The sequence below is a fragment of the Bombyx mori genome, chromosome 20 (assembly GCF_030269925.1).
Source record: "Bombyx mori chromosome 20, ASM3026992v2".
Classification (NCBI taxonomy): Eukaryota; Metazoa; Arthropoda; class Insecta; order Lepidoptera; family Bombycidae; genus Bombyx; species Bombyx mori.
In genome coordinates, this window is record NC_085126.1 from 8,164,355 (window position 1) to 8,191,047 (window position 26,693).

The 26,693-nt window shown below is 41.4% G+C and overlaps 1 long non-coding RNA gene and 1 other non-coding gene across 5 annotated transcripts in view; one reads left to right on the forward strand and one right to left on the reverse strand.

Annotated features, from left to right (window-relative positions):
* Nucleotides 1–685: 685 nt before the first annotated feature.
* The window catches only part of LOC105841794 (putative nuclease HARBI1), a 66,898-nt gene continuing 40,890 nt past the window's right edge, over nucleotides 686–26,693 (reverse strand). Inside the window, exons 1-3 of one of the 4 annotated variants that reach the window (XR_009975828.1) lie at nucleotides 9,418–21,897; nucleotides 7,667–7,913; nucleotides 686–7,578 (exon numbers count right to left, since the gene is read on the reverse strand). This is a non-coding gene — a long non-coding RNA (putative nuclease HARBI1). Of the gene's footprint in view, nucleotides 7,579–7,666; nucleotides 7,914–8,002; nucleotides 21,898–26,693 lie in introns of those variants that run through there. The other 3 variants (XR_005245851.2, XR_009975829.1, XR_005245850.2) reach the window with 3 other exon arrangements.
* Nucleotides 10,088–10,204, forward strand: Mir3402 (microRNA mir-3402). The gene has a single exon (NR_107679.1). It is a non-coding gene; the product is annotated as a microRNA mir-3402 (primary transcript).

Here is a 26,693-nt window from a genome sequence, read left to right on the forward strand (position 1 = left end):
AGGAATTGTTCGAGATGATACCGGCATCTCGTTTTTACCATCGCACCGCCCGCCACCGGAGTAGAGTTCATCCATACTACCTGGAGCCACTGCGGTCATCCACAGTGCGTTTCCAGAGGTCTTTTTTGCCACGTACCATCCGGCTATGGAATGAGCTCCCCTCCACGGTGTTTCCCGAGCGCTATGACATGTCCTTCTTCAAACGAGGCTTGTGGAGAGTATTAAACGGTAGGCAGCGGCTTGGCTCTGCCCCTGGCATTGCTGAAGTCCATGGGCGACGGTAACCACTCACCATCAGGTGGGCCGTATGCTCGTCTGCCTACAAGGGCAATAAAAAAAAAAAAAAAAAAAAAATGAACAATATTGATTTTAATTTGTTTCTAGTAAAAGGGATATATAGTCTGGTTATTTAAACTTAATTTCATTACTGTCCTTGAACTTTGTTTAGTGGGCCGTGCAATGTATGGAGAGTGGCCCATGTCCATTATTTCAAAGTCCCATTTTAAAATGAGAGACTACCGAACAGCTTCTAAATTAATACCAAAATATAGATATTTAGCTACGATCGACTTAAACGAAGCATACCTACTTCAGAATACCATGATTCAGTTATCTATTCAGACGACACTCTTTGCATAGGTTGTCAAATTGCGGGCATCGCGGAGGACGTTTTAAAAAATAGAAATTTTATTTTAAGAACGTTTATTCCGCACCAAATTTGACTTAAGACTAACTTGGAAGGGCATCGGAGCACCATGGCGTCGTCTGCAAATTCTACAATTCAGCAGAAGTCTGCCTTTGCATACTTTGCATACTAGCGTCAGCAGAGGTGCCCGACGTAACTCCTCCCACCTTAAGAACGGAGTTCTCTGTTTCAGGAGAACTACTTACTGAAATTTTACAAATTTCAGACGGTACTTATATACTAATGCACATATAATGAAAGATATTAAAATTACATAGATGCGCGGAGTCCAAACGCTAACACTTTTCACATGGATAATTGCCTTTTCACTGTTTTCACAACCACTAATACTTTTCTTCGGGGCGAATGAGAGGATCTTCAGGTCTGTAAGATCGACGTCTTCCAGGTGCACTGGTTCTGCGGTTTTTATTTTTTTCGTTGAATCAAGTAGGGGTAAATTGAGCATCGGTGATTTTGTATATTCTATATTGTTAATAGACAAGCAATGTAGATACTTTCTATCTATGATATGTGTATAGTCTATGGGAAGCATCGTGACTCCTTTTTTTTTTCTTCGCATTGCTTCGTCTTTGTGTGTGGTAATGATTGTACCAAGTACTGTTCAATAAAACATTTCCATATCATTAAATACAGTTTCATTTACTCAAAGAACAATAGGTTATGGGCCCAGGCACGGCTACCTATTTAGAAGAAAGAATAAAAAAAAATACATCGTGCGGTATTGAAGACTGACTAAAAGTGAGGTTAAGTTGGCCGGCACGTGCCGACTGAAAATTGTGGTCAGGAGGAATATTAATAACGCTAATTACGCAAGATGGAAGTAAATAATACCACTCATGTGATGAAACTGGAAGGTGCGAAAAATTGGAATGTTTGGAAGTTTCAAATAACAGTATTGTTGAAAGGTCAAGGATGGTTGGACGTTGTTGAAGGGCGGACGGTAAAACCAGAAGACGCTGTTGCAAGAGCTGCCTGGGAAGTAAAGGATGCTAAGGCTCAATCATTGATAGTCACCAGGATGTCTGAGGATGTCATGCTGCATATCATAACTTGTACATCTTCTGCTGAAATGTGGCAAAAGCTGTTATGTGTCTACGAACAAAAGTCGGAAACCAGCATTCACATTATACAGCAACGTTTCTTTCAATATAAATATGAGAAAGGAGTTGATATGTCGGTGTTTATATCTAAAATCCAAGAAATGCAGAGTCAGTTGAAGCAATTGGGTGAGGAGATCTCAGACAAATTTACAATAACTAAAGTTTTGATAATTTACCAGATGAATATAAACATTTTATATCGGCATGGGAGTCCGCACCCGATAATAAACAAACATTTGATAATTTGGTGGCAAGGCTATTAGTAGAAGAGGAAAGGTTGAAGGAAAAGATTGAAGAAAACCAGGAGACGACGTCAGCGTTCGTAGCCAAGAGAAATGCTAAGTGTTTTAAATGTGGCAAACCGGGACATTACCAGTCAGAGTGTCGAAATAATAGAGACAATGAGAAAAACGTGGACTTTAATAAGTGCTTTTATTGTGGTAAACCGGGACATGTTAAGGCGCAGTGTCGTTATAGAAAGCTAAAGGACAATAAGAAAATGAGTAATGCGTTCGTTGTGTGTAACTCAGAAGACGAAAAATATGAAAAATCAAAGTGGCTAGTTGATTCAGGGGCTAGCGAACATATGTGCTTTGATAGGTCATTGTTGTCATCATTTTCGAGTGTCTCGCAAAAGTCGGTAATTGTAGGTAACGGTGCTACTATTAGTGTATTAGGATCTGGACAGATGGCGGTACAGGTCCATAATGGGAGTGAATGGGTTGATACAACCATAGACAACGTATTGTTCGTTCCCGAACTATAGACAAATTTATTCTCTGTGAACCGCGCTGCAGACCGTGGCTATGTCATGATGACAAACAACAATACTTGCCGGTTTTACAAGAATAACATTGTTTGTGCTGTTGCGAATAGACTCGATAACTCATATTATATGGAATTTCGTTTTAAAAGTGAGCATGTAAATGTAGCTAAAGTAGTAAAGAATGACTTATATAAATGGCATCAGAAGTTAGCACATCAGAACTTTGATCACGTAAAGAAAGTGTTGGCGAAAAACAACATTGTTGTGAAACAAACCAATGTGCCACAATGTGAAAGCTGCTTAAAAGGAAAAATACATAGGCTACCATTTATGAAAAGCGATAGTGTAAGCACTAGGACATGCGAATTAATACATGGAGACACATGTGGACCCATGGAAGAAGAGTCCATTGGTGGTGAGAACACATATTTCAAAAAAAAAAGGCAGAATGCTGATTTGGAAAGAAAAAAGCTGATGATTGAGATATTAAACCTCAAAAAAGAGCATGAACTTCGGATGCAGATTCTAAAAGCAAAACAGTGGAGACTAGAACAACATTAGTCTCCACTGATTTGCTTTTTTTAAATCTTCATGTTCATATGAATTCATTTTTAACATTTTTCATACTATTGTTAGCCACAGGAATAAAAACATATTTCGCACATATGTATTTCATTTATTTCTTAAGTTATTATCTTACACAAACAAGTATTAATTAATTATAGTTTAACAAAAGACACTATTTACTAGTGCAGCACGAACAGCACTGTTTGTGGACTGAGAACTTATAGACAATATTCCAATATTAGGACTGTCTACTGAAATTTCAATGTCTTCTGGAGGATCAACTTCATTTAGCTCTATGCATATGTTATGTAGCACTACACATGCCAGAATCACCTGAAGAATGGTTGAAGTTTTTTTTAAAGTTATTCCTTTTTCCAAGCATGGGCAGCGACGTTTAAGTACCCCGAAGCACCTCTCCACAGTATTTCTAGTAGAAATGTGGCTTTTATTATAAGCTTCCTCTGCAGAATTTTGAGGATTCAAAAAAGGGGTCAGCAAATAGTTCTTATTGAAGTAGCCACTATCTCCTAATAAATGGTATGGGCTATATTTTCCTCTTTCAAAATCTGCACACAAATGGGAGTTGTTAAATAATATTGTTGAATCATGTACAGATCCTGGCCACCTTACAATTAAATCTCTTATTTTTAAAGAGGCATCACATACCGCTTGAACATTAATTGAAAAATATCCTTTTCTGCAACGATACAGTTCGGCTAAGGACCCTCCTCGGCTAACTATTTTGATATGGGTGCAATCTAGGGCTCCTGCAACCCGTGGGAATCCAGAAATCTCATAAAAGTCTTCTGCAACCCTTCTCAACTCCTGCCTATCAGGCATCTTAATATAAGCTGAGCTCAGATCTGCGAGCTTGCGTGTCACTTTCTGTACTATACGACATACTGTTGATTTATGAATATTAACTAAATCACCAAGCACCTGCTGAAATGATCCAGTGGCAAAGAACCTCAAACAAATTAATAATTGTGTTATGCCATCTATGGCTTTATTTCGTTGTGTTACTGGTTCTAAATCCAAAAGTTCAAAAATTTGCAGAGCCGTAACTTTATATAGATGATATCTAATGCGGAAATCTTCACCATCATGTTCATCAAAAATATTTACCCTATCTGGTATTCTACGTCCAGTTGAAACGACTTCTTCCGGGTCAGACAACGACGATAGGCTTGAGAGCGACATTTTAATTAGCAAGAATAGGTTTTATCACTGAAACACTATTAATGACGATTTTAACGAGAGCGTTTGCAGTCATTAAAAATTATAACCTCAAACTGTCAAAATAATGGTCCTTTAGCGCCAATTTGACGTTAATGACGTTTTGTGCAACGTAAATTATAGCTAATGTGCAAGATTGACACTTCATTAGTTAAATTTAAAGAGGCATTAAAATCTTTGCTAATGTTTGTTTGTGCAACAAGTTAATGATTCAATTGCATTTAAAGAAGGCATTAAAATTTAAAGTCTGTTTCTGCAACTGAGTGTAAGTCTCTTAAGCTAGGCGTCTAGACTAAATGTTATTTCTTATGAATATTTTCAAGTAGACTTTGTAATTTGTTTGAATCAATAATGAATTGATGTAATATTCCTAATCTACTAAGTGCAAAAATGGTTTTGATTTCACTTAGTTTAGCATGGACCATCTGATGGTTATAATATATTCTATTGTATGCGGATATGATTTGAACTTCAAAGTGTTCGATTCGTAAATTGTCAGTATAATTTTGCCACAATGTTGCAATTTCTTTATTCAATCGAATGAATTTTTATTTAAGGTAATGGTTGAATTAGATACAATTTGCACCATTTCAGAGATTAACGTTAATTTTTTATCATTAGCGTCTTGATCTGATTTTATTTCACTAATAAATTTATCGTATTTTATGGCATCATCGTGATCCATTTCCTGTAATGGTTTTAATTAATGATCTGATTGGGTTGATCCGTCCGCGTTTAATTTTAAAGGTAGGAGTGATTTATTCGAATTTGCTTACTTAATAATAATATTATATTCTATATGAATTTTGCATATAGAATATTGCATATGTTCTCTGAAATATTGAATGTTAAGATCTAAGTCTTCCCTAATATGTTTAAAGTCCAATACTCTTGCTATTATTTGGCATATAGAATATTGCATATGTTCTCTGAAATATTGAATGTTAAGATCTAAGTCTTCCCTAATATGTTTAAAGTCCAATACTCTTGCTATTATCCACTTCTAATCCACCATCAGCATCTTTGCTCAAAACGGCAGTGCCTTCCTTGACGGGTAAAGCTCCGGGATTGTTATTTAGTACCTGAAGTTGAAGGGCGTGGACTTGCATTGTCATGATAGTCATCAGAGAAGGACGCGGGGGTGCCTGTGAAGAGCGTTTAATGTTTTTAGTGGAATTTTTGTACTGCGTTCTGTTATTTGAACGGGAACTGTGTTTCTAACTATATCATCTGTAACTATAACTTTTTGGTAAAACGCGGCTTATATCGGCTATATTTGGTAACTCTTTTATTTGTATTTTTGGAAAATATTGAGTCTCCTTGTTAAATTTTTAATTCTGTTTCTCCTGCTCTTTTTTTCGTTTCGTTTTTCCTTCATTTTTATCGTTTGTCCCGAAATACGTTTGTAGAAAAATTTAGTTCTTGCTGCGTGTTGTTTTATTAGTTGTTGTTTAAAGTCGTATTCTGATACTCTGATACGTCTCCAACGATTCAAACGACTATTTGTCTGTTTAAGGGTATTAAGCAAAGTGAAGGGCTTATGATCAGTTACAATTGTAAATCTACCATAGAGAGAGGGTCGAAAATGTTTGACAGCCCAAACGATTGCAAGCAATTCTTTTTCCGTTACACTATACCGTGTTTCAGCATCATTTAAAGTTCGGCTGGCGTGCGGCACGGGTTTTTCATTTCCTACTGTGCCTTGTGACAATATTGCACTAAGAGCGAATTTTGAAGCGTCTGTTGTTAATATATACGGTTTTCCATGTTGTAAAATAGGCGCATTTACTAATAATTCTTTACATTTTTGGAAAGCGGTTATGTATTTCTCATCATCGATTGGCATTGAACGTTTCTTTATTAATCTTGCGGTCATATGTAGTGTAATTTTTGAAATCTCTTATGAAACGCCGATATCCAATTAATCCTAAGAAACTTTTTGTTACGGTACGGGGTAGGGGGTAGTTTAAAACTTCTTTGATCTTATCATTATTAGGCTTAAGGCCATTGCTCGTGATTGTGTGTCCTAAATTCAGAAATTCTTTTCTTAAAAATTCTGACTTGTCTAACTGTACCTTAAGATTGGTTAAAAACCAACCTTAAGGTAAGTCTGTCAAAAATAGCCCTTAATTTGTCTACATGTTCCTGAAGGCTAGACGAATAGACGATACTATCATCTAAGTAGACTAGGCAGTGTATTCCTTGTAGTCCACGCAGCACAATATCGATAATTCTTTGAAAAGTAGCCGGGACTTTTGGTTGCGCGCGGGAGTAGTAATAGTATGCGTAGTGAATCATTGGGATGGCGCCACCTTTGGAGTTTGTTAGTTACTATAGATCTACCAGGATCTGATGGCTAAAGTGGAAAAAAGAAATTGACGCTAGCAGTACTGGGAAAATTGGAGTAAAACGTTTTGATACTTTTTTAATTTTTTTTATTTCTTAGATGGGTGGACGAGCTCACAGCCCACCTGGTGTTAAGTTACTGCAGCCCATAGACACGTACAGCGTAAATGCGCCACCCGCCTTGAGATATGAGTTCTAAGGCCCCAAGTATAGTTGGGATATGGAGTAAAACGTTTTTGATACTTTTTTTATTTTTTTTATTTCTTGGATGGGTGGACGAGCTTACAGGGCACCTGGTGTTAAGTTACTGCAGCCCATAGATACATACAGCGTAAATGCGCCACCGGCCTTGAGATATAAGTTCAAACTGAAATGCATTACTGCTTCACGGCAGAAATAGGCAAGGTGGCGGTACCTACCCGCGCGGACTTACAAGAGGTTCTACCACCAGTAAGTAAGTTTTACTTTATATCGGCTGATTGTGTGTGATACATGCAAATATAAAAATTTATCCAATGATCAAGGATTCATATCATGGTGGTAGTCAGCAGATGTACTCTTCGACCTATACACCAAACAAAAGTTTGGCACAAAACCATATTCTCTATACCAGCATGTACAATGATCCATCTAGGCCCGCAATATTTTTATTTTGCCAGCATTTGTTCACTGAATATGAACCGTGTTTGTAGGTTTCATCTAAATAAACCACATCTAGCTTATCATCGGCTTTTCGATTCTTTTGCATATGCTCCAAATACTTGAATCTGTGTATCTTTATGTCATGTCGCTCCATTAAAATAGATTTTTTTGATTGGCACTTCACGAATTCGAATCAGATATCTTTCAAAATAAATCTGAAGATAAAATAAGATTGTTATTTTTAGATTACTATGTTTTTAGATTATATTCAAACTGATAGAAAATGAAGTTCATTTTTTTTACCTTAATGATTCTCTTCCTCCATTGAAATTGATTTTCTCCCGAAGAATTTGTAGCAATTTCATGGCAGTGGGTATTTCTTTTCGTACAGTGTAAAACTCATTTATCTTGATTGTGATCAATTCTAAATCAAAACTATCCAAGTTTTTTTTTTCATTGCCACCTTTCCTCTTTTTACCGGGCGTACTAAATACGCCTCTGTTAGATCTGCCTTCAGCAACAATTCGTCTTATGGTGGTATTAGAAACCCCTGAAATAAACCAAAGTTTAGTATCCATAATATAATACACACGAAAAGTGCAATAAACCAAAGTATTAAGACTTGTCATTCCTACTAACCAGTCAACGCTTGCACATTTTTTTTTTATTTATTACTTAGATGAGTGGACGAGCTCACAGTCCACCTGGTGTTAAGTGGTTACTGGAGCCCATAGACATCTACAACGTAAATGCGCCACCCATCTTGAGATATAAGTTCTAAGGTCTCAATTATAGTTACAACGGCTGCCCCGCCCTTCAAACCGAAACGCATTACTGCTTCACGGCAGAAATAGGCAGGGTGGTGGTACCTACCCGTGCGGACTCACAAGAGGTCCTACCACCAGTAATTACGCAAATTATAATTTTGCGGGTTTCATTTTTATTACACGATGTTATTCCTTCACCGTGGAAATCAATCGTGAACATCTGTTGAGTACGTATTTCATTAGAAAAATTGGTACCCGCCTGCGGAATTCGAACACCGGTGCATCGCTCAACACGAATGCACCGGTGCATGCACATGGCTCAATATCGATGATTGTGTTTGTTCTGCACCTTGTTCATCAAGTATTCTTTGATAAACATTGAAAACAATATTGCTTGCTTGCGATCGAAGAGGTTTCTTCGACATTTTCACCACTTTTTAAACGAAATTTGAAGCCAAACCAAAAACAATTCGAGGAATTGTTTCAGTTGACAGGTAATTTTTGTTGCCATATATTTTTGTTGCCATATGAAAATCGCTTTTTTTTGCCATCAGATTCTGGTAAACCTATAATTACCGCGTGTTTCCAAAGCGTGGTTCTAACTCCCGATCGATCACGGTTTGCCGCTAGCTGCCTAGATTGCGGCACATGTACTGTAGTGCATGTACCTACGTAAAAGATAAGTGAACTTCGTCACATACCGCTTAGGACGGCTGTTTACGCGCCTTTATACACCCGTTTTATACGCTTCCGCCGCAGCCCAAATATTGTCCTGCGAGCCTGGATTAGATACAGCTTAAATTTAAATTTTTAATGTTAATCATTTATTTTGTCGTTACAACTCTTATAGGTACAACAAAAGTAAGATGATTTAAATTAAATAAATTAATAACTTTGTGCAGCGATCGGCGCGTGCGCGTTATTCAATGTTTCTTTATCGACCCTCTGTCTTTTTACGAATCCTGCGCAGGCGTCGGTCGCACGGCGTTGTTCAACACTTTAGGGTTCCGCTTAGCGTGCGAGGATTAATTATTTTACTTCGGTTCCGCACGTTACACACTCCCCCTTTTGACCTGGCTAGAAACCCTTGACTGGTCAAACAAACAACGCGGAATGAAACCCAGTCTACTCCACCACCCTACGCGGTCGACCCCGGCGGCGCTTGGGAATCACAGGCACGGGACATACATCCTCCCTCGCATGATAAGGGCGCAAATCCGAGACATGATACTTACCAAAAACTTCGCCCGACGACTCATATGCTAGAAGGTAGGAAGTAGGACTCACCTTTTTTGAAATCACATATGGCCCATCCCGCTTAGGATTAAACTTCGACGTAATACCCTTATTATCAATACTAAGTAGGTGGGTCTTCATCAATACGAGATCCCCTTCTGCAAACTGGTAAGGTTCAGAGCGTCTTATATCACGCGCACGTCTTTTGAATATCTTGATGATGTTCTATATTCTCCTTAGCGGTCGAGATGGTCTCGGCAAGCTTGGACAAGTATGGGCATATCTGGGGGACAAAGTTCTTGGACTCTACGGCGGCACGAAGATCAAGCTGAGCGGATATTGGAGATTGGAGCTTACGACTATTAAAAGCAAATCGGACGAAAGACAGTACCTCAGGCCACTGCTGGTGACGGCCTTCAAGCAATATGGCAAGATGAGCCTTTAAGTCCCGGTTCTGCCGCTCAACCGGATTGGCTTCGAGATGATAGAGAGGAATGAGACTTTGTTTTACCCCTAAAACAAACATAGCCTTTTGCATGACGTCGGCCACAAATTGAACTCCGTTGTCGGAAATCATCCGGCGTGGCACTCCGAATCTCATAAAGACTTCATTAACGAGGGTTTTTGCACATACCTCGGCAGTGGCATCAATGAGAGCGAACAGCTCAACCCACTTACTGGCGGTGTCTTCGAGTATCCGCCACTCACCGCAGGGTCCTTTGGGTAAAGGCCCGAAAAGATCCACTGCAATAACTTTAAACCGCTGAGCTGGAACTGGAGTCTGGAGTAGTCCCGCTCGCTTAAAGTTAGACGGCTGGTACCGCTGGCACTCTATACACGACGAATAACTTGTCGAGCTCGGCACTAATGACCTCTTTCCTCGCCGGCGTGACACGATACGGAGGTACAGCGATAGGAGGGTGGTCGCCGGTGTCGATCCGACGCTCTGAAAAGGGAGTCGGCTCACCGATTTCCTCGAAAACATCGGAATATTCACCTAGTAAATCCACCAGACGCACCTTTTCCGACTCCGATAAGAATTTGCCTTCATCTTCGCGCAACAAGTTTATAGAAGCGCAACTTATGGGGTCACGTGAATTTTCACATGACAAAGGGTGAATGTCCCGGGGCTGATCAGCCGAGTGCCAAGTCATAGAAGAGAAATCGATAATTATTAATCGTGCCTTCAAAATAAAATCTATTCCTAACAAGGTTTCATTATTCTGAAAATCGGGGAATATAATAATACTGAACATAATTCAACGTCTACATGTGTTAATAATATCTTAGTGTTCCGAGTGGTACCATCCGCGAGTCTCACTGACATATTCTCAGTGCGAAACTTCATACCTAAACGTTGAAAAAGCGCGTAGAGTGCGTAATCCGCGATACTACGCCGTGCGGCGGTATCTAACAAAGCAGTCCCATTATAACCCTGTATACCTATATGCAATATAGGTCGAGTTACAGGATGTTTATCATTACAATGTGAATCTGAGAAAGTGTTCACATTTACACAATAGAATACATTGTCCTTAACGTGTGAGTTTCTATTATTAACTGAATATTGCTAGGAATATTGTTACATTTTGGACAGTTACTTTTAATAAAACCTTTTTCACCACAACCATAACAAGATACAGATTTGTTATCACTAATTTGTTACAAGAATCACGGACATGTCCGCGCGATTTGCAATACACACAAAATAGCTTTTTAACTAATTTTTCGTTATTCTACTACGCGGGGACGGGGATGGTTGAGATAGCGACGACGGTGCAACAGCAACGGAGGAGCGCACTAGCGCAGCGGCAGCGCCGGCAGGTCTCGGCGATCTCACACTTGTCACGTCAGGCGCGGAGCTGTTATATCTTCCCCTTTGTATGACTATATTGAACTATAGACACATTAAGTCATGCACTCAGCATTTCATGCGAGAAGCTCGTATAACTTTAATAATAAAACGACAGTTCAATCTCAGCCGTCATTTGAGGTACTCGTTTGCTTTCGTCACATTCAATTTTTCTTTAACAATTACCAAATCTTATACCAAATCAGTTTAATATAGTGTTCAACAATTCAAATATATTTTTTTAAAACGTGAACTCCCGAACCCCGCATAACATTGGCGGCAGCGTGAAAAGGATCAAAAAACCTGGTCCTCGGTTCGTCTCCGTACCTGAAGTCATCACCGTGATTCTGGAAAACAGCCATACCTAGAAGGTAAGCTTTGAAAGAAGAAAAAGAAGAAAATAACCACTGTATCCTGGAAAGAATAGAGGAGAAAATTGTCAAGACACTGCGAATTCCAACGTCTCCTGTGAAAAAACAACACCAGATTCCACCGTCTCCTGTGAAAAACAACTTATCAAATTCCACTGTCTCCTATGAAAAACGACTCTTCAAATTCCACCGTCTCCTGTGAAAAACAACTCTTCAAATTCTACTGTTTCCTATGAGAAAACTACACATCAAATTCCACTGTTTCCTGTGAGAAAACTACATATCAAATTCCGCTGTTTCCTGTGAGAAGCAAACTAAGGCGCAAATTTTATCACATATTCAAACTCATCGGGTGAAGGAAGTCCTACTCAAGAATCAAATCATCATCATCCCGTCTCCCAGTTCTTCGTGCTCCAACTTCGAGATGCTCCTCGTACTGTAAGTCCTAAGATAAGGAACTTGATAATTCACTGACTTAATTGTATAATTACTAATTCGTTTTATAAATTTATTAATAATTAATTATCCTGCGATTTGAAATAAAATATCATATTACAAATATTCAAACCACGCGTCTAACATTCAATGCAATCTGCAATTTCTTAGAAGCGATAAGGACCGCCCGCAAGCGATCATTGTCCACCTTTTAGATAATTTTAACACCCGTAAGTTTTAACCTCACCACTATAAGTTATAGATCGTGCTTTTTCAATTTCAAATTTTATGTAGAATATATATATAATATAAGAATAATTATTTTTTCTTTTTTTTTCTTCCTGTTTGTTTGTTTGTTTTAATCATTTTATGTCACATAAATATAAATAAATATTTGAATAACATATACATAAATCATATATTGAATGACGAAACAGAGAGAGGTTAAAGAAGAAGAATCTGTTACAATGTCGGAAATTGCTCTAAACGTCCTTATCGAATTCATCGGTACTTTCGATGGTTCACGAGATAAACTAACACCGTTCTTAAATAATTGTCGCAACACCATAAATCTAGCATCCGCTTCTCAAGCAGAGGTTCTCTTAAAATATATACTCAGCCGCCTAGAGGGCAAAGCGGAAACGGCATGTGCCGTCAAATAATTTACTAAATGGTCACAGTTAGAAGAATTCTTAAAAACTCAATTTGGAGACGTTAAACATTATGCATACTTATTATCAGACCTTCAAGAATGCAAACAAAACAAGGCCGAAACGAATCCGTAAGTCAATATTCATTAAGGGTTGAATCTTGTCTCGCTAAATTATTAACGGAGATAAATATTTCAATACCGACCAAGAAAAAGGACGAGTTAGCCGGACGGCTGGCTGCTATGCAAGACCTAGCTCTGAACGTTTTCATAATAGGATTACAACCCCCATTAGCTACAGTAGTCAGATGTAGGGACCCTAGCACTATAAATGAAGCGATTAATTTTACGACGGCGGAAGAAAAATTTATAGGGATGACAGTTAAAAGACAGTTTGGCCCGTCTACTAGCACACATGCTGAGTGTAGACCAACCAATAATCAACCTTTTCCGAGGCCTCAGTTTCAACCTCAGTCCAATTTCAGAACAAACACCGCTGTCTGCAGATACTGCAAAAATGTAGACCATACCATAGAAAACTTCGCCTGCCCCGCATGGGAGGGGTGGCGCCGTGTCCTCGTCGCAAAAATAGGAAACGACTTGTCGTTGCCGAGTGTTGTGGCATCGATGCTCGCTGACGACGAGTCGTGGAAGGCGATGCTTGACTTCTGCGAGTGCACCATCTTGTAGAAGGAGGCGGCGGGGCGCGTGAGAGACGCATAGGCCCGCCGCCGTCGAGCGGGGGCCAGGGAGGCGGATTTCGCCCAAGCCCTGGCCCTCTAAGTGTTTCGGGTCTCCCTCACATGTCGGCCTGGGGACCGGCGAAGGGGGCCTAAGAAGACGACGTGCAAGCTGCTCTGCACGCGTTTTATGCAAGAGCATCCGGGTGATGGAAGGCCGGCCATCCTCGACCCACGCTGGTTCTGACCCAGCGGGGTATTCCGTAGGATAGACCATTCTAACCGGTGCCATCTGGGCGGGCTTCGGATAGCCTGCCGACCGAGAGGACCGGTGGTCGTGGCGCCGACGACCGCCAGTCCGGCGTCCCGAGGGGGAGGGTGATGGGAGAGATGTGCTCCGCATTAAACGCTTCACCTTCCCCCCTTTGCCTTTTCATGAGTTTTGTCTCATGCGGGTTTGGATGCTGGTTGTTGAGCGACAGGAGGTTTTAGTCGGTTCAACTCCGACATGCCCCGCCCTCCATCCCCAGTGAAGGGCGGAAGTCCGGCGATTTCCTCCTGACAAAAAAAAAATACCATAGAAAACTGCCGCAAGCGACAATTCAACAACAATAGACGAATGCAATATACTCCGAATCCTAATTATTCACAGGGAACTCCTCGATATCCGAATCGCGTTCATTTTGTAAACGACAACAATGCCGGTTATAGTAACCCCAATCAAACAACACCCACAAACGAACATTTAAACGAGTAACGGGCCCACAGCGGTGTCTCGTGAGCCCCCAAGGCCTAAACCCGATCCACCCTTATACAAAGGACACCAACACATTCACTGTTTCCGCTGTTTCTACTAAATCCACCGAATCTACTAATTCTACTAAATCTTCTAAACCCACTGAATTCACTAAATCTACTAAATCCACTGAATCCACCAAATCCACCGAATCCACTTTGACTGAAGGGCTCAGAGGTATAATTGCTCCATTATAAGTTACGGGTGGGAGTGAGCTAAAATCTAATCGTCCCAACAAACGGGGACTACCAATAATAATCGCCTGACATTTGGTTGGATTGACCGTCAAACCAAACATACCAGACCAAGCGCATATAGCCTCGAGATATATACTATACAAATTTTTTCTAAAATCTGATGCCCATTCTTCCCATGAAAATACAGTTGCTGAACTTTAATTAAAACTATGTTTATTTATGACTGAGCATAACATTTCGTTTCAACCATGGATCACTTAGGTGAAATAATAAAAAGTGTACCTAATTCAAAAATTGCTGCCGATAATAAATTGAGAAGAACAAAATATTCAGGAGTAATAAAAAACGTTATTGAGGACAGCCACAAAAGTGATTTAGAAACCCTGTTAAAATCGACTAAATTCAGCATATTGGTCGATGAGTCAACTGAAAATTCATCAGTAAAACAATGTGCACTGTCGTGAGACTTTATGACATGGAAATGAAAAAAAATTCAAGCGTTTTATGGGAACTGCGACCTTTATTCGACAAAGACGATTTTGATGCTGCAACACAAGGCGCAACTGGAGCAGCCATTTATAACTCTATAACCAAAAGCTTGGAAGACGAAATATTCCTTTAGATAATATAATTGGGTTTGCTTCTGACAGCGCTAGTGTCATGGGCCGGCACAATTTAATAGCTGGTCGTTTTACAGCGAATAAACCCGAAATAATTATTCTGAAATGCACCTGTCACTGATTACACCTGTGTGCAAGAGAAGCTTGCGAGAAATTGCCAAGGCGTTGCGAGGACTTAGCGCGGAATGTATTTGGATTCTTTAACACAGCTCAAAACGTCAATCTGAATTTGTCGAGAGCTTTTACTAACATCAAAGTACACAAAATATTGCACCCTTCCCAGATACGATGGCTATCTTTCTTAACCTTTGTTCAATGACTATTGGTTCTTTAAATCTTTTCTTTGCAAAAAAGTGGCTAAATGAGCGTATTGTGTCGGCAGAGCTTATCTATACTAATATTATCTATACTAATATTATAAAGAGGAAAGATTTGTTTGTTTGTTTGTATTTAATAGGCTCCGAAACTACTGAACCGATTTGAAAAATTATTTCACTGTTTGGTAGCTGCACTATTCCCGAGTGACATAGGCTATAATATTTAAAAAAAAATGGGATCCTTACTAAAACTCCAATAATGTAATCCAAGGTGTAAAAAAATTGCAAATTTAATTACAAAAAGTGTCGCGACAGAATATGTCTAACTAATTATACTTTAAATTGTTTATTATAAAAAAAGAACATAATATTCCTAACCTAAAAGTACATGTTATTATCTGCGGCATGCTTCGTCAGATTACAGAAATAGAGTTATCAGCAACATGCTTCGTCAAAAAATACAATACTTACTTTCAGCTACAAGCATCGTCATTACGTCTAACTATTATAGTTATGCCGCAATAAGTGTTCTTTTATTTTTTTAAGTAAAACAACGTCAAATATCGTTGATGTTTTTGAAGACCCGAGCTGGGCCGGAGCGGGCTGCCAGTATTTAATAATTTCAATGATCGATTCATTAAACTGTTTTTTTTCTATTTTTGTAATGGGTGTTACCCAAGCTCGTTAACATGAATGAATACTTTCAAAAAAGTGGTGTTGCCATAACACAACTAGACAGAAAAATGAGAGCAACATATCAGGAACTTTTGCTGTGCTATAAGAAACGAGACTATATTGATCAAAATGACAAACACTATTCAATCAATCAATCAATAAATTTTTTTTATTCAACATAAATGAAAGTTTATAACTGTTGAACGTCAAAAAGAACTACCGCCAATTCACAAAAAGTAGCCTCGATTCTGAGAAGAACTGGCAAGAACTCAGCGGGCATGTCTTTTTTTTAAATATTAGATTTTTTTAAATATTCATTTTTACAAGCAGTATTATAACGTAACAATTATTGCAATATTGAAATGCCCGGAGCGAGCAACTCATTCCCACTTTGTGCAATCTTCTAGATAATCGTTGACTTTATAGTAAGCCTTATTGCACAGATGTTCTTTAATAGTTTTCTTAAATCTATGTATATGTAGTTTCTGAACATCTTCTGGGATTTTGTTGTACAGGCGCATAGATGTCGTGTCTGGCACCGGCCTTATTTAACAATCATTCACTCATTGTTCACAAAGTGGCAAAATTTTAACTTTTATTATATTAGGATTTAATTTTTTTTTATTACAACTCTGTTCATTACCACGCCGCCGTTTAATTTTCAACTCCCACACCCAAGATCGAATTAAATTAAAGTCACGACGAAACACGGCCTTCAGAGCCAGATAATTAAAGGAAAACAAGGAACCAGCAAGTGATCAAGTGGAAAAGTGGAGTATCCGACCTCAAACATGGTATTTAGACGAAAGTGCACCCAACACTCATGTTTAGTATTTATTATCATTAAATATAAATTTTAAAGGCATTCGTCGACCAAGGTCAGTTTATATTGTATACTTATTTAATTTAAACCTAGTAAATACTTATTTTGTTTCCAATATACATTATCAGATTACAAGCATTGTACGTATTGCCTGTTACGATTTGTTCACAAAGAATATAATGTAAAAAAATGGCGGTCAGTTGTCTAAATTGAAAATATAAAAAAAATGTTCTAAGTTTAGATCCTTATTTCAACGCAAAACTGTATCTACTTTTTTTTTTTTTTTTTTTTTATTGCCTTTGTAGGCAGACGGGCATACGGCCCACCTGATGGTGAGTGGTTACCGTCGCCCATGGACTTCAGCAATGCCAGGGGCAGAGCCAAGCCGCTGCCTACCGCAAAACTTACTACCGCTACTTACATTAAATGCTATTAACTTAGTAATCGCTAGACTTTAAGTGTTGTTATGTGTTGGTATTTACGTTAACATTAAATTCTTACGTATTGCAAAAAGCAACCACGCTGTTACGTAACCTAATATTGTTACCATCGACGATTCCAGGAACTGACACCAACATTCCATAATGGATAAGGATCTCATTAGAAAAAGAGCGAGCTTTAAAGGGAGATTGACCGCCTTCTCGAACTACGTAAACAACTTGGACGCGTCGTCACTGAGCCCGGGGGAGTTGAACGAGTTGCATAATAAGTAATTAATCCACAGTACGGATTACAAAGTACGGGTTGCATATCCAAGTACGGATCGTGGACCATCACGCACCGTCTCCGAGTTCACCGTCAGGTAGTGGAACCTTCCTCAGAGAAGACCCCCACGCGTCACGGATCGAACAGTCCCGAGTTAAGTACCCGGAGCACACAGGTTTTTAAAGACCAGAGAACTTCCCTGTGCCGCGAACCCACTCCCCGCGAGTTGTCATCAATAGTATATGTCGGCGCAAATATGACTATTTACCTACTGATCATCAACTAATTAATCTGTGATAAGAAATTGATGTTAAACAGTCCCTTTTATTGTAATTTCAATACTTTAAAATCTTGTAAACACGCTCACGTGTTTAATACTTGTAAACACGCTGACGTGTACGAAGTCCGATAAATACGGCCGTGCTGTCTAGCGTTTATTCATTCGTGTCCGAGCCGTAGTACAGTACGGATCTCTCTGTAACGTTGTTATGCTTCTCGTGCAATATACGCAGTTCTCGTGAAGTTTTGTTTTGGAAGCCCAAATATGAGTCATCATCGAGAACTTAAAGACCGTGACGTCAACAATGCTGACGTCACACTTTTTAAAAACATTCCTTCAGCGTTTCTCCTCCGTCATATATAATATATATATTTTTTAATTCAATTATTGTTATTATTATTTTTTATGTAATTAATTACCAATAAAACAGTATATTAGTATATTAACAATAAAACAGTTGCAATCTTTGTCGTTGAATCCTTTCTTTTGTACCCGCCGTCAGGCGGACATGACACGATCACGGGGAATCTGCCGCAACACAGAGTATCACCTGGAGGGTTGCCGTTTGAGAACGTTGCACTCGATTATGCAGGTCCTATACAGGCCGTTACACGGCAAGGTCGTGGATGTAAGGTAACAAAGGTTTACATTGCCGTTTTTGTATATTGCGTCACCAAAGCGATATCTTTAGAATTAGTGGGTGATTTAACGAGCAATACTTTTATTCCGGCTTTACGGAAATTTATTTCGGGTCGAGAAAAACCGACAAATATTTATTCTGACAATGGTACCTCGTTGTTGACCCGCATAACGAAATTTCAAAATTAATCAAGGCGAGTTGTGACGGTTTTACTGATACCATGGCTAGTGATGGCGTGTTTTTTCATTTTATTTCGGCTTATTCGCCACACTTTGCTGACCTAGTGGAAGCTGGTGTCAAGTCCACTAAACATCATTTAGTTGGAGTATTGGGACAATGTAATTTAACGTACGAAGAACTAACGACCACACTGGTCCAGATTGAAGCTCTGCTGAATTCCAGACCACTCACTCCACTGTCTTCGAGTCCAGAGGATCTGACGCCGCTCACCCCTGGACATTTCCTGATTGGGCGACCACTCGTTTCCCTACCGTCGCCTGAGCTCCGAGATCGCTCCATGAACACATTAACGAGATTTCATTGTGTTGAGCAGCTCCGCCAGCATTTTTGTTCACGTTGGAGCAAGGAATACATATGCGAGCTTCAGATTAGAAGGAAATAGCGTGCAAGCAAGGGATCACTTAAACTTGACTCCCTTGTGCTGATAAAGGAGGAGAATTTGCCACCACTTAAATGGAGAATGGATCGTATCGTCGAAGTGCATCCTGGCACTGATGGAGTTACCAGAGTGGCCAACATTAAAACCGCTGCTGGAATGGTGCGACGCTCATTCAGCAAGAACTGCCCGCTGCCGATCCTGACACTGTTGGTTGAAACAGTCCCTTCAACGCATGGGGGCATGTCGTGTCTGGCACCGGTCTTATTTATCAATCATTCAATCATTGTTCATAAAGTGGCAACATTTTAGTTTTTATTGTATTAGGATTTATTAATTTTTTTATTACAACACTGTTCATTACCACGCCGCCGTTTAATTTTGAACTCCCACACCCATGATCGAATTAAATTAAAGTCACGCCGAAACAAACACCCGAAGGAATTTCGTATTTTATGTAACCTACTCATCGGCACATCAAGCTTGTGTTTGTTCCTAGTATTTCTATTATGTATGTCAAACTTTTTAGGAAATCCCTCAATATGTTTACGAACATACATCAAATTTTCAAAAATGTATTGGGATGGCATTATGAGAACTTTAATTCAGGGATTCCTTTGGGTGCATGTTATAAATAGCACGTATAGCTCTTTTCTGCAGAATAAATATCATTTCTACATCTACCACATTGCCTCATAGTAAAATGCCATAGGGCATAACACTGTGGAAGTAACTAAAATAAACTAAACAAAGCGTGTCCGTGTTTGTTAACCTTCTAATTTTTACTGCGTATGCTGCAGAGCTGAGCTTACTCGCTAATTTATGAATACTAGAGGTCCCGCAGTAGTCGAAATTCGACTATAATTAATTGGAATTGTAAGTTTGTACACTATTATGATTGTATTTTATACTTCTATAATCACAAATTTCGCTTACAAAATATTAATAAAGACAAACAATATTTAATCTATTCTCAATTTGACCACAGACGTCAAGAACAAAAGTTTGACAATAAATAGTATGCATGCGTGTGTGCGTCAAATACATGGTATGTAGTATGTGTAATGTTTTCTTTATTGATTTAATGTATCTTTTATGTATTATTTAAAAAATAAATTAGTATTGTGCACTTCTTCTCTATATTCTCTATAAGTGTGGAAAATTTCATACTCCTCCGTCCGCGCAATTTTCGTAAAAAGAGATACAAAATTTTTGCTTCACGTATTAATATATAGATGAGGTCCCCACAGCACTTTCAGTGGGGACCTCACATACCCCCTCGAGGACACGCCAGCCACGGACACGGCGCGCGGCGGACGTAGACGCGAACGATACGTCCACGTGTGATTCCCCATTCCACCGCACGCAAGTCGCGACTGAACCTCTGCTTAGAAGACAGGCCGGTCGGGAAAGCCCGCTCCGACAGGAACTCGCCGCGCGAGTTCGTTCCGGGGAGCCCCACGCAATGACCCAACGCCTCGAGCCCGCCCAGGAAACGGTCGAACTTGGCGAGGCGTACGTAGATCCTCTGGCCGGCTGTTTCACACGAAGCCGGCTCTTCCTCTGTCTTCTTCTTTTTTCCGCCACGCCCCCTGTTTGTGGAGGAGGGTGAGGAAAGACAGGCCGGAGCCCCGGCCCGATTATCGGCCCGCCGTTTTGCTGCGTCACACAACACGCAGTGCAGTGCGGCGGCGGTACAGGAGGCTGCCTTGTGTCCGGGCTGACCGCAACGGAACCAAAGTCCGTTGCGATCCACAGCCGCCGGGCACCTGGTGAGGCCGTGCCCGGTGCCAAAGCACCATAGGGATCGCCATGGACGTGCCTCCTGCAGCTGCACGTGGGTTATCACCCAACTTACGCGCAGCCTTCCCGGCGAGTCGGTAGGCTGACCTTGTGGAGGCGTGGCCAAGAGGGTGGCCGCCTACACAGAGCAACGCGTCCACACAGTGAAGTTCCCAGAGTAACAACTCCGGAGCTCCCCCACCTTCACCTGCGTGAGGGCGCAATTACCCTGCGATGCAATGGCGGAAGCCACTTTGTCCCTGGCGGGTCCGTTGACTCCATCTCCTTTGTGATGGAGCGAGCTAATCGCGTAACCTCTCCTTCTCTTACGTAACCCGCATCTTTACGGCGGCAGGGACCGGTCCGGACCGAAGCGGTGACAGCCGGTTCACCGTAGGTCATCGTCAAGTTCTGGCCACGTCCACAACCTTTGTTGGGTGACGCTGCAGCATCTACCAATCCTTCTTCAATTGCCAGAAATTTAACAGGCACAGGTTCAACCTTCGAGGAGTCGGAAGGAGCTAGAGTTGCTGGTCGTTTGACTGACTTCCGCTTCCTCCGATCAGGTCCTCGGGTCAGTCTGGTTCCGGCTGACTGGTGGCGGCTCTCGACCGCTCGACGCGCAGCCCCTTGCGGAGCTTCGGGTTGAGCGCAGTGAAAAGGCGCTATCACAGTGCTCGGGGTGCACGATTGGGACCCTCTACCTTTCGCAACTCGTGCTGCCACCTCCTTCCTGTTGGCAATTGTTGCGCCCCCCCCCATTATGCTTGACGGCGTTAACGATATTTATGTTATATAGCACGTGCAATAGGAGTGACTCACACAAGCCAGGCGCGCCGGCCGTGTCGTTCCACTCGTAAACAACAGCTGCAACAGAAGTGACTCATAAGCCAGCTGCGCCGGCTAGTATAAAAAGGCGGAACGTGCCTTGAAATGAACATTCGTTGGACTGCGCTTGCCTGGTGCACTTACTATATCCTTGTTACGTTGTGTGATTCAGTGACTGTTGTACGTACTGGTTAAAGTTGGACAAGTGTTAAAGTGAATTGTTAAGATAACATATTGTTGATTAAATCAGGAATCAAATAGTGACATCGTTTTACTTGGTGTTCAACAAGATAATATCTACTCTCAAGCTTACATGCTTTTATTGTAGTCGATGTTTAATCATAATAGTTATTTATGTCATGTAATTATAATTAACGTGAAATTTAGCTTTAAAAACAAAGGCGTATGTCACTTTATTTTAGACCACTATTGTGTAACACCGTATTGTAAATTTACATAATTTTAATGCGACACATGAAGTGCTTTGAGTGATTCTAGCGCGTGCCCTCCTCATCGGAACATATTTTATTCGAATAGGTATAAATAGGCATGCATGCGCTGGAGCCACTTATACGTCATGGTTAGGAATGACAGACTCACCGCCTCCAAAGGCGGGACTGCCATTTACTATAGGCGGGCTCTGCACGTTGTCCTTTTCGATACTCCCTCGCTCTTACATATCGAGGCGTCAGTGTGCCGTATCTCGCTGACGGGACGCCAGCCGGTCGTCATCGCATCCGTTTATCTCCCCCCCGACAAGCCCCTCCTGAGCAGTGACATCGAGTCACTGTTCGGCATGGGAGACTCTGTCATCCTGGCAGGCGATTTAAAATGCCACCACACTAGGCGGAACTGCCTTCGTACTAACGTTAACGGTAGGCGTCTCGACGCGTTTATAGACGACCTCACCTTCGAAGTAGTCGGTCCCCCAACTCCAACATGTTATCCGTATAACAAACATCGCGCTCCGTCCGAGCACTATAGACCTGGCACTGCTTAGGAACGTAACTCTGCGCTTGCGTTCCATCGAAGCACTGTCAGAGCTCGACTCAAACCACCGACCTGTCGTTATGCAGCTCGGCCGCCCTCACAACCCAGTCACTATTACGAGGACCATGGTGGATTGGAATAAGATGGGCACGTGCTTAGCCGAAGCCGCTCCACCAATCCTCCCTTACGGCCCAGATTCGAATCTATTTCCCGAGGACACCGTCGAATCCATGAACATCATTACCGATCACATCTCTTCCGCGATTATTAGATCTTCCAAAGAAGTCGATGTGGGGGATAGATTCCACCGCATTAGACTGTCCCTCGAGCTTAGGAATCTCTTAAGAGTTAGGAACGCGGCAATCCGGGCCTACGATCGTCTTCCCGCGCATTCAAACCGGATTCGGATGCGTCGTCTACAGCGGGATGTCAAATCTCGCCTAAGCGACGCCCGTAATGAGAATTGGGATAGTTATTTAGAAGAACTCGTGCCCTCTCACCAAGCATACTGGCGACTAGCTAAGACTCTCAAATCCGAAACTACCGCTACTATGCCTCCCCTCGTACGCCTTTCAGGCCAACCACCGGCTTTCGATGACGATGACAAGGCTGAGCTGCTGGCCGATGCACTGAAGAGCAGTGCACCACCAGCACTCAATACGCGGACCCCGAACACACCGAGTTAGTCGACAGGGAGGTCGAGCGCAGAGCTTCCCTGCCCGCCCTCGGACGCGTTACCCCCCATTACCACTGAGGAAATTAGAGACGCGATCCACAACCTCCAACCTAAGAAGGCACCCGGCTCCGACGGCATCCGCAACCGCGCGCTAAAATTTTTGCCAGTCCAACTGATAGCAATGTTGGCTACTATTTTAAATGCCGCTATGACGCACTGCATCTTTCCCGCGGTGTGGAATGAAGCGGACGTTATCGGTATACAAAAGCCGGGCAAACCGAAAAACGAAACCGCTAGTTACCGTCCGATTAGTCTCCTCCCGACGATAGGAAAAAATTAGGAACGACTCCTTCGGAAACGCCTCCGGGACGAGCAGTTTGGATTCCGCGCTTAACACTCGTGCGTACAACAAGTGCACCGCCTCACGGAGCACATCCTAATAGGGCTAAATAGGCGTATACAAATCTCGACCGACGCCCTCGTCTTCGATATCGCGAAGGCGTTCGACAAAGTCTGGCACAACGGTTTGATCTACAAACTGTACAACATAGGAGTGCCAGACAGACTCGTGCTCACCATACGAGACTTCTTGTCGAACCGTTCGTTTCGATATCTAGTAGAGCGAACTCGCTCTCGTCCCCATCATCTGACTGCCGGAGTCCCCCGCAAGGCTCCGCGCTCTCCCCGTTATTATTTAGTTTGTTTGATATACCCCGGTCTCCGGAGACCCATCTAGCGCTCTTCGCCGATGACACGGCTATACTACTCGCGTAGGAAGATGTTGTTGCTTCATCGGCGACTCCAGATCGCAGTAGCCACCATGGGACAGTGGTTCCGGAAGTGGCGAATCGACATAAACCCCATGAAAAGCACAGGCGCGTCAACACCTCCGCCTCCGCCATTCGCCCAATCACGATGTTCGACCAGCCCATACCGTGGGCCCCGAAGGTCAAATATTTAGGCGTCACCCTCGACAGAGGGATGACATTCCGTCCCCATATAAAAACGGTACGCGACCGCGCCGCGTTTATACTAGGACGACTCTATCCAATGCTTTGTAGTCGAAGCAAACTGTCCCTCCGCAATAAGGTAACTCTCTACAAAACTTGTATACGCCCCGTCATGACGTATGCAAGCGTAGTGTTCGCTCACGTAGCCCGCACCCACTTGAAATCCCTTCAGGTTATTCAATCCCGATTCTGCAGGATAGCCGTCGGAGCATCATGGTTCCTGAAGAACGCGGATCTCCACGATGACCTGGAGCTCGATTCAGTTAGTAAGTATACAGTCGGCGTCGCTGCGCCATTTTGAAAAGGCGGCACGACATGAGAACCCTCTCATCGTGGTCGCTGGAAACTACATACCCGACCCAGTAGACCGAATGGTAAACCGTCGACGTCGCTCAAAGCACGTCATTACGGATCCTCCAGATCCATTAACGGTGCTTTTAGGCACCACAACCACCTGTCACCGTCCTCGTCGAACCCGTCGCTTGCGACGAAGGGCTCGACGAGCGAATTAACCCACAGACACAGCCCACTGATTTCCTCGCGGGATCTTCTCAGTAGGTCGCGTTTCCGATCCGGTGGTAGATTCTGCGAAGCACTGCTCTTACTAGGTCAGTGTTAGCAACTCTCCGGTTTGAGCCCCGTGAGCTCACCTACAAACGTTAGGGTGAAGCTGAAATAGCCTCTCACGGCAATCAGCATAGGTAGGGAAAAAAAGGAGCCACTTATTCAGAAGCCGCACCAAATAGTCGAAAATAAGCTACGCTCATAGTTTTTACGCTGTTTACGAATATTAAAATTCAAGTTAATTATTTGTGCCCGATTTATGATATCGGTAAGTCTTGAATTATTCATATATTTAAGCTGTAATGTTTCGTGTAACTTACTATGAATAATTAATGTATTATAGGGTTCCAATAGACCCGTCAATCGAGATTTTTTTATTGGAATACTGTAGTGTGCAGCTCAAGGTCGTAGGACTATAGAAAAAATTGGTTCTGAGATTGAGGAGTTGTTCGTAAATCTCACGATTGCTCAGGCTAACGAGAAGCGCGATGCATATGAGGTATTGCGTCCCCTCAATGAGAAGACTGCAATTAAAAGGTTTAGCGATGGTTTGGCCGACAGAAGGCTCAGCACTATCATCGCCTCGCGACAATTTGCGTCCTTATCTGAAGCTATTACAGCTGCTGTAGACGAGCAATCTATATCTTTCCACCCACAAGAGCAGGTTATGCAATTTAGAGCTAACCAAAATGTTAGACGCGGCGGAAACTACAGAGGTTTCCGAGGCCGAGGAGATAGCCATTTTTATAACAATAAGACAAATTATAATCGTAACTATAATTGTTATGAAAATAGTACAGGTCAACGAACTTCACATATCGTAAATCGAGGTAAACACTCAGGCGATCAACGCCAGCGTCAGCATTTTCGTGGACGACCGATGCATTATCAGCGTGTACAGCATAATACGCAAGAGTCCAATGTCCAAGACAACTTGCGCAACGATAAAGCAAATAATTATAATGAGTTAGAGTTTTTCGCACTTAAACAGTGCACTCATTCGATTTTTAGTTATAGTAATTTTTGTGTAATTAAGTGTCAACTTAAAAATAGAAATATCGATCTTAATTTATTAATCGATAGTGCAGCTAGTTTAGTAGAATTTATTGAATTTAGTACAACAGGATAAGATAGTTATAGAAGAAATTAGTTCTAATTTAGAGTCTATGGGATATATTTATTTAAATATTATAATTAATCATGTGAATTTTGCTCAACGCAGTTGCAGATGCATTGAGCCGGATACCTTTTACATCCAACAGCTTAAAGGAAGTGCAACAGCATGTAGTATCGTTCATGACAAGAGCACAGGCTCGTAGGTTACGTATTGACTGTGACAATAATAATATGACTACGGAGGTATCCTCTACTCCAAGGCCTGATCAACCTAAAGTAGTGGAAATCCTCAAACGACCAATTGACGGCGTTGAATTGATTCTATTTTGTAATAAAAATATATTAAAACAGATAGAAAAATTCAAACATTTTACTAGTGATAATGATAACTGCAAATTCGTGCCTGAAAAATCAGCAATTTTTATAATTTCTCAATCGTTGTCTACCGTAAGTGTGTTAATGAGAGAATTATAACGTTTTTGCAAGCAAATCAAAATAAACGTGCTCGTAATAATTAAAAGCAAGCGCTATGAACGACTTGTAAACAATTTTGTAAAGGAAATGAGCCATTTGAAAGGTTTTCCCAAGTTACTTGTCATTAAAGATGTGACAAGTATTACTGACAAAGACACAAAGACGGTGATCCTAAATGACTTCCACCTGTTACCCACGAGTGACCACGCGGGGGTAAACAGAATGTTCAAT